The sequence below is a fragment of the Petromyzon marinus genome, unplaced genomic scaffold, assembly GCF_048934315.1.
Source record: "Petromyzon marinus isolate PM22_M1 ecotype Great Lakes invasive population unplaced genomic scaffold, UKy_Petmar_22M1.pri1.0 PM_G_Scaffold_14, whole genome shotgun sequence".
NCBI lineage: Eukaryota > Metazoa > Chordata > Hyperoartia > Petromyzontiformes > Petromyzontidae > Petromyzon > Petromyzon marinus.
Window position 1 is genome coordinate 4,363,491 of NW_027422695.1, and position 9,376 is coordinate 4,372,866.

Consider the following 9,376-nt stretch of genomic DNA (forward strand, 5'->3'; position numbering starts at 1 on the left):
GAACCAGGCAGCCATTGAAAGGGAACGGCGGAGGCAGCGAATTGGGATGGGAGACAACTCGACTTGAAGCTTTCGTGACTGCAGGAATTCGTCTTCTTTGGGTTCTTTCGGTAAAAGTGACGTCGATGGGTCGAAAAAGTAGACAAAAAACGATGACGTTTCGATCGCAACGCAAGCGATCGTCATCGGGCGTCGCGATCAAAACGTCGTAGTTTCTTCAACCTATCTACGTGGCTTTACCAAAGAGAACATGGGAGAGCTCTTCACGGCCGAATCACGTGGCCGAGAAGCGTCGCGTTTGAAGGCTTCGACGCTGTCGGCGCCCTTCTGCTGTGCACATTTCAGGTTGCGAGTTCTTACACCGGCTGCTTGGAAGTCCCCGCTGTGGAGCATCAGAAACTCATCGGGAGCGCTGGCTGTGGAAGGCCGGGTTTCTGAACGCTGCTCAAGTCAAGTTAAGGTGTGTTACGTTGGAATAAAATTGTGAGATTTGAAATAAGGGGCCGTCCATAAATTACGTCACGCACCTGGAGGGGGAGGGGTCAGACATTTGTGACGATGTGTGACGAGGGGGGGGGGGTGGGTGAGAAATGTGACGTCACATCAAAATGCGCACCTTTAAATAAATATAGACAACACGTTCCACTTAATTAAATAGACTTTTAATAAATGTTTTCTCCCACAACATCAGAGTGTAGCGCCACATTAAATACGCACTACAATGGCAATAGTTGAAAGCGATTTGAAGCATGTTTTATTTTGGGGGGGGGGGGGGCAGAGCTTTGTGACGTCATATTTGAGGGAGGGGTCTGACTTTTTGTGACGCCGTGTGACGAGGGGGGGGGGTCAAAAATCGTCCAAAATCGCGTGACGTCATTTATGGACTCCCCTAAAGTAAGGCGATTGCTGGACACATTATTACTTAGCTTTTGAACGTTATAGTTTGCTGGAAAAAAATGTATTGGGCATATTTTCCCATGCAACCACAGCTGTCGACTTTAAGAAAACTGAAGTTTGTGTTCGCCTTTTGGCATCCTCTGGTCTAACACCGTTTGAGACGAGGCTCAAACACATTCCTGCAGAGGGAGCTGGTTGGAACGTGTTGGGTTGCTCGGTCAATGGCCAGGGTCAACAGCGGCACCACGTGGTGTATTCAGCAAATATTCCCGACTGTGAGGGCGGGCCCAAGCCGACGTGAGTAGGTGAAACGTTGAGTTTTATAAGGGCACCACAGGGTGACCAGCCCCTCCCCACCCAGCCCCACCCCTCTCACCCACCACCCAGCCCCACCCCACCCTCCCCAGGTCAATACACCAGAGATGTAGGTCTTGTTGGAATTCCCTACATCTCTGCTGTAGCAAACGGACAGAAAATATGGCATCTGTGCAGGGCCGCCCTTTCCTGAAACCGCATTTTGGCTCCGCAAGCCACTCCTTAGCGTGCCTAGCAAGGCGATGTTGGATAATCCTTGCCAGGACCTTTCCCGGCATACTGAGGAGTGAGATGCCCCTGTAGTTGTTACAGTCTGTGCGGTCCCTTCTTAAAGAGGGGGACCACCAGAGCATCCTTCCAATCCTGCGGAACCCGTCCAGTGGTCCAGACTGTTGTTATGATGTCATATAGGGTAGTCTGTGCAAAAACGCCACCCTCCCTCAGCATTTCGCTTGGGAGATCATCATTGCCCGGTGCCTTTCCTGGTCTCAGACTCCAGATTGCCTTCAGTACTTTCTCAACAGATGACATCTCAGCCAGCCACTGACAGGGGGTGACTTCTTATTCCAATATTTGAGGCACCGCAGCCTCGGCAGGGTCATCCCCACTTTGTGCCACGTTGTTTTCCAGGCTGAGAGATTCCCCTCCTCCAGGACCTCAGAAATGCTCAGCAAATCTGCGAACCTGTTCCTGGGGGTTGGAGATTGGATCACCGTTCTTTTCCCAAGTGATGGTAATAGATGTCGTGCTGCAGGTTACTTTTTTTTATGGAATTTAAGAGCGATTTTTGATTGCGGGCCATTAAGGCAGACTCCATCTCCTCAGTGTGTATACCTGTGTGTGTATCTGTGTGTGTATCTGTGTGTGTATTTGTGTGTGTACCTGTGTGTGTGTGTATCTGTGTGTGTATCTGTGTGTGTACCTGTGTGTGCCCAGCCACCGCATGCCGAAACAGCTTTTGTTTGGCTGGATCGAGGGGGCTAAACGGGCGCTGCACGGGCTAGAGAAGAGATGGAGTGATGTGGTACAGGAGGACGTGGAGCTGAGTGGACTTGCCGATGACTGGTACCAGCGGTGTCAAGATTGGCCTCTGTGGAGGCGGCTTGTGAAGGATGCTACTGGGCAGTTGGAGGTAGTCGCCCTCCAACAACAACGGAGCGTCGGGTGGCTAAAGCACAGCAGGTTGGCACAGAAGGGGACACAGGTGGTGCATCAGCCAGTCATCTCAGTCAGTCGACCCGTGGCACCTGGGTCTGCCCCGTGACCTCCTGCCAGCGGGCGTTCGACACTTCACGTGGCCTCAGGGTGCACATAGCCTGGCACAAGCGTCGTGGTGACGTCACCGCCACTTAGTGGCGAATGGCGGTTGTTGTTGTGTGTATGTGTGTGTATGTGTGTATATGTGTGTATGTGTGTATATGTGTGTATGTGTGTATATGTGTGTATGTGTGTGTGTGTACGTTGAACTCTTTCTGTCACACCACCACCGCACGTTGCCCAACCGTGCTGAAAGACGACAACAACAACAAGTGGCAATTCTAAAGAGTTCTCGGTGTAGTGTGTAGTCGTGTAGTGTAGTATATAGTGGTGTAGTGTATAGTGTAGTGTATAATGTAGTGTATAGTGTAGTGTATAGTAGTGTAGTATATAGTGTATAGTACAGTAGTGTATAGGTATAGTCTAGTAGTGTATAGTGTAGTAGTGTATAGTGTAGTAGTATATAGTGTAGTGTATAGTATAGTAGTGTATAGGTATAGTCTAGTAGTGTATAGTGTATAGTAGTGTATAGTGTAGTAGTGTATAGTAGTGTAGTAGTGTATAGTGTATAATAGTATAGTAGTGTATAATAGTGTATAGTAGTGTAAAGTAGTGTAGTAGTGTATAGTGTATAATAGTGTAGTAGTGTATAATACTAGTACAGCTCACACCGGTGTGTTGGAGTGCCAAGCCACAACATTTAGAATCTGAGTACGACGTTTCACCAGTAATTACAACAACCAGCTTCATCAGGCGACGGCCAGATTAAATGTACTCTATAACTATATATAACTATGGGGATAATCGGTGTTTTTGGCGTAGAGATCCACAGAAAAAAATTTAATTTTATCTTTTTGGATGCTGCGCGATTTTGAGCCATCTGCAGCTGCCCTGCCCCCCGTCGTTAGCGGCGACAATCGAGAGCCGGCTCTTGTCGTTCCGTTTGGTTTGCCGACACGCCGATTGCAAATCGAGCGCAGAGTAACGGTGCAAAAAGTCGCGATCGTTTTTAACGCGAGCGGTCGTCGCTTGCGTAACTTATCCATTTTTGTCGGTTCTTCTGCGTGACACCGGCGATGATTCTTGCACGCGACGATGTTCATCTTTATTTGTCGGTTTAAAGGCTCCGCTACCGGGACAGACGCCGCAGAGTACAACCGCGGAGATTGAGCACGGTAAGACGGCGGATCCCTGCGCACTGTATCAGACCCTCACCTGATACAGGTGAAGGTCTGATACAGGTGAGGGTCTGATACAGGTGAGGGTCTGATACAGGTGAGGGACTGATACAGGTGAGAGACTGATACAGGTGAGAGACTGATACAGGTGAGAGTCTGATACAGGTGAGAGTCACGACCTCATGTATACCAGACGAGGTGGTCAACATCTCGCCAACTTTGCGCCCCATATGTAAGCAGTCTGGTGATGATCGACCATCACTTTTTGAAACCGGTGAAAGTGTGTGGGGGTGTGCCCGTGTGTGTGCGTCTGTGTGTGTGTGTGCGCTTGCGTCTGTGCATGCGCGCGTGTGTCTCCGTGCATCTCTGTGTGTCTCTGTGTGTCTCCGTGTGTCTCTGTGTGTCTGCACGTGTGTCTGTGTGTCTCTGTGTGTCTCTGTGCGTCTCTGTGTGTCTGCACGTGTGTCTGTGTGTCTCTGTGTGTCTCCGCGTGTGTCTCCGCGTGCGTCTCCGCGTGCGTCTGCGCGCGCTTTTGTCCACAGCAGTGCCATCGACTGAGGAGCTTCTGGACAAGCTGGAAGAGCGGCTGTCCTGCAAGGTGTGCATGGAGCGCGAGGTGTCCACGATGTTCGTGCCGTGCGGACACGTGGCCACGTGCGGCCACTGCGCCCTCTCCCTGAGCCGGTGTCCCGTGTGCCGCGTCGCCGTGAAGACGTCGCTCCGGGCCTTCGTGGTTTAGGCGGACGGCCGGGCGAAGGAGGAGGAGAGAGAAACGACCGCCGGGGATCCCGACCGCCCGTGGCTTCGACAAGTCGGGGCGAGTTCGTTGATTGACCCGTCCCCTCTCCCGTGCCGAGGTCGCTGGCGAGCGTTCGGCTTTCGTTTTTTCGCGCAGGGAGGCACGGGGAGGGCAATTTCACTTGGTCACCGCCCTCCACCCATAGAGCAGCCTTTTTTGGGGGGGGGTTTCCGGAATGTGAAAGGGTTCGTTAATAATTATCAGTGTGGTGGTTTGAAGGCGTATGATGTCAGACTTGGAAAGTGAAGGAAGTGAAGTTTTAAGACTGTTCTGTAATCTTTCCGTGGTGCTAACGTTAAAAAACGCCCCTTTTTCAAATTTTCTTGCTGTGGTTTTCACACCCGATGATTATTGCTCGTGTTGCAGTCGAAACGTCGTGATAATTTTTATTGTTTTATATTTATATTATTTTATTGTTTCCCTTCTACGTGGTGACTTTACCGAAAGAACCAAGAACCTTCTTCAAGGTTCTTTCGGTCAAGTGACGTAGGGACAAAATAAAATAAATCACGACGTTTCTGTCGCAACACAAGCGACCCCCCCATCAGTTGAACTGTACCTGTTCCGCCTGATGACGGTCGCTTGTGTCGCGATGGAAACGTGGTGATGTATTTTATACACCTACCACGTGATGACTTTGAGAGCGTGGATCCCTACAGTTGCCACGTAAGCTTCAAGTGAAGATTCTCAAGGCTGCTTTCAATGTTGCGTTCAGTCAATGAAACGTCCGCACATTCGAGTCGAGTGCCCATTAATGGGCCACGCAAGGCCCAACGCGTAGGGCCGAGGCTTCGCTCTGTGGCTCGTTTGATCGTCTCGTTATTAAATCATTTTTGATGTCACCAGAGGACTTGGGAGTCTTGTTGTGTTTAGACTGCAGGAGCGGTGGGAGGGGTTTTAAGAGCTATTAAATTGTCTCTCTCTGTCTCTGTGTGAGTCTTTCTCTGTGTGTGTCTGTCTGTCTATGTTGTGTGTCACTCTCTGTTTGTCTCTGTGTGAGTCTCTCTCTCTGCTTGTGTGTCTGTCTCTGTGTCTATGTTGTGTGTCACTCTCTGTGTCTCTGTGTGAGTCTCTCTCTGCTTGTGTGTCTGTCTGTGTGTCTATGCTGTGTGTGTCGCTCTGTGTGTCTCTGTGTGTCTCTCTCTGTTTGTCTCTGTGTTGTCTCTCTCTGCCTGTGTGTCTGTCTCTGTGTCTATGTTGTGTGTCTCTCTCTGTTTGTCTCTGTGTGAGTCTCTTTCTGTGTGTCTGTCTGTCTATGTTGTGTCACTCCCTGTGTGTCTCTTTGTGAGTCTCTCTCTGCTTGTGTGTCTGTCTGTGTGTCTATGTTGTGTGTGTCTCTCTCTGTTTGTCTCTGTGTGAGTCTCTCTGCTTGTGTGTCTGTGTGTCTATGCTGTGTGTTACTCTGTGTGTCTCTGTGTTGTCTCTCTCTGTGTGTCTGTCTGTGTGTCTATGTTGTGTGTCTCTCTCTGTTTGTCTCTGTGTGAGTCTCTCTATGCTTGTGTGTCTGTGTGTCTTTGCTGCGTGTCTCTCTCTGTTTGTCTCTGTGTGAGTCTCTCTCTCTGCTTGTGTGTCTGTCTGTGTGTCTATGTTGTGTGTCTCTGTGTGTTTCTGTGTTGTCTCTCTCTGCTTGTGTGTCTGTCTGTGTGTCTATGTTGTGTGTCTCTCTCTGTGTGTTTCTGTGTTGTCTCTCTCTCTCTCTCTGCTTGTGTGTCCCCGTGTCTATGTTTTGTCTCTCTCAAATTTATCAATCGTTGGAAGAACGTAATCAACCAGGTGGGGCGTTGATTGTTTTGTTGGCCGACTCTGTGTTATATTGCATTATATTTCCAAGTTTACTATGTTTGTTCTCATTCATTTGTACCTGATGATGGTCGCTTGTGTTGCAATCGAAACGTCGTATTCTATTATTATTAAATTTCTTTACCATTATGAATTGTCTGGGAATCAAAGCCAAGCAAGTTTCTTACCACAGTGACCGCACGAGACGTGAAACAAACGCTGCGCATGTAGTGGGTGCAGGGAGATTGGAGACGGCGTGTAGAGGCAACACGTTGATTTAACGACAACGGTAACAGCAATAGTAGCGGTCCCTAACACAAAGGGGTAACGGCCCCTTAACCCGCTACCTGGGGGTGGTACGGCCCCCGGACAAGCGTGGCCTATCACTGGGACCACGGGCTCTCTCGCCTCCGGCTAACCGTGACCTAGGGGAGGCTACACTAACCCGACCCAGCCAAGGTACGGGTCTCGACCACTGTCTCGCTCGGTCCCGGCCCTTACAAGGACGTCGGGACCCGGGGGCTCCCAGGGTCTCACCACTAGCCCGCTCGGTCCCGGCCCTTAGAAGGGCAGCGGGTCTGGGGGAATTGATAGGACGAGTGGAAATGAAGTAACCTCTGAGCTATTTTAATTAGTCATTAAATAATTCAACAAAATTAATGACATTCAAAAAGTAATTTACATTAAACACGTATTAGAACATTGTAACTTCAACCATCTCTTAAAGCAACGTGTATTACTAATTACTCATTCGTTAGCCCCCATTACTCAATCGCGACTTCACGCTCATCAGCCAGCCATCTCAGTCAGTCGACCCGTGGCACCTGGGTCTGCCTCGTGACCTCCTGCCAGCGGGCGTTCGACACTTCACGTGGCCTCAGGGTGCACATAGCCTGGCACAAGCGTCGTGATGACGTCACCGCCACTTAGTGGCGAATGGCGTTTGTTGTTGTTGTATGTGTGTGTGTGTCTGTGTGTGTGTATGTGTGTGTATGTGTATGTGTGTATGTCTGTGTATGTGTGTGTATGTGTGTGTGTATGTGTGTGTGTATGTGTGTATGTATGTGTGTGTATGTGTGTGTATGTTGGTATGTGTGTGTGTATGTGTGTGTGTATGTGTCCGGCAAAACAACCCCCTACCTCCTCGCGGTGCCGGACGAGCAACTCTGTCGTGGACAGTGCTGTGGGGGGAGATCCAATTTTGATTGGCTCCTCCCCTCATGGCATATGTGTCCACCACAGGGGCTAAACGGGGGCTCTGGACGGGTGCGAGGGGCTGGTAACCCCTCCACCTTCAATTAATTACCACGAAACCACGAGGTAAACTGAAATATGTAACTAATAAGCTTGTGCCGGAGGCCCCCGGGGGCCAGGCGTCTATGACGTCTCCTGGCCAAACCCCAATTGGCGGAGCCAGGAGATTGAATATCCACCCTCGGGGCTCCTCCAGAAACAACGAAAAGCCACTACGGGTGGCCACGTGGAATGTTCGAACGCTCACTGCGGAGGAGAGGCTGCCACTCCTCTGTCGGGAGCTGGACCGGTACCGCCTGGATCTATGCGGCATTCAGGAGGTCCGGTGGACCGGCTCTGGCTCCTGCCACCATGAGGGGTGGACAGTCCTCTACTCGGGGCAGCAGACTGCCAAACAACACGGTGTGGCTCTTCTTTTGAACAAAAGAATGAAGGGGGCGTGGGAGCGTGGCGGTGAGGTGTGGGAAGCTGTAAGCCCCAGGCTACTTTGGGCTCGCCTTCCCATCAACCGGAGGCGAGGAATGGTGGTCGTGGTTACTTATGCCCCCACCGAAGATGAACATCCGTGGAGGGATGCAGGCAAAGCCGATGAGTCAGATGCCTTCTATGACCTCTTGTCACAGGTGCTGGCTAAAGTGGCCGCTCCGGATAGAGTCATCATGTTGGGTGGCTTTAATGCCCGAGTTGGTCATGATACTGGCACCTGGTCTGGAGTGATTGGAGGGCATGGGCCAGATCAGCTCAATAACAACGGTAGGAGGCTGCTAGATTTTTGTGCAGCCCATGGGCTTGTAATTACCAACACGCTGTTCCAGCATCGGCGCATCCACACAACATCATGGATGCATGCCGGGTCCAAGCAAGAACATCTGCTGGACTACATAGTGACGGACCAGCGGATGCGAGCCTATGTCCTTGACACCAGGACCTACCGTGGAGCTGATCTGCCCTCTGACCATCGACTAGTCATCTGTAAGATGCGCCTGCCATTCTTCCACTCCGGTGGTAGTGTACACCCAGGACCCCATTCCAACCTAAAGTGGCCTGGTCTCAGTTATCTGATGAAAGTTGCAAGCGAGAATTTCATCATCGCTTGCGGCTGGGATTGGCATCGTCCCCGACTCCTCCTGATGTCGAGGGTAAATGGGCGAGGTTTAGGACTGTGACTCATGCAGCTGCAATGGCTGCTTTGGGTACACGGTCCAGACCTCCCCAGAGACCCTGGCTGACAGAGGAGGTGTTCAGGATGGTTGAGAAAAAGCAACAGGCCCACTGTCATCGGCTACAGAATCCCACGTCAGAGAATGAGGAGGCTTACCGCAGCCTTCGCTCGGAGGTTCGGAGAGCCGTGAGGCGCTGCAAGGATGGGTGGTGGTCGCGGGTTGCTGCGGAGATGGAGTCTGCCTCAGTGGCCTGCGATCACAAATCTCTATTTAACTCCATCAAAAAAGTAACCTGCAGCGCCACACCTATTACCATCATTAGGGGAAAAAACGGTGATCCAATCTCCGACCCCCAGGAACAGGTTTGCAGATTTGCTGAGCATTTCTGTGAGGTCATGGGGGAGGGAAAATCCCTCAGCCAGGAAAAGATCGTGGCACAAAGTGAGGATGACCCTGCTGAGGCTGTGGTGCCTCAAATATTGGAAGAAGTCACCCCCTGTGAGTGGCTGGCTGATGTGCCATCTGTTGAGGAAGTACTGAAGGCGATCCGGAGTCTGAGACCAGGAAAGGCAGCGGGCAGAGATGATCTCCCAAGCGAAATGCTGAGGGAGGGTGGCGTTTGTGCACAGACTGCCCTATATGACATCATAACAACGGTCTGGGCCGCTGGACGGGTTCCGCAGGATTGGAAGGATGCCCTGGTGGTCCCCCTCTTTAAGAAGGGGGACCGCATA

At 51.0% G+C, this 9,376-nt stretch overlaps 1 long non-coding RNA gene across 1 annotated transcript; it reads left to right on the plus strand.

Annotated features, from left to right (window-relative positions):
* Window positions 1–3,268: 3,268 nt before the first annotated feature.
* On the plus strand, window positions 3,269–6,375 carry LOC142910226 (uncharacterized). Its single transcript, XR_012932805.1, has 2 exons — window positions 3,269–3,644; window positions 4,190–6,375. It is a non-coding gene; the product is annotated as an uncharacterized LOC142910226 (long non-coding RNA).
* The last annotated feature ends 3,001 nt before the right edge of the window (window positions 6,376–9,376 follow it).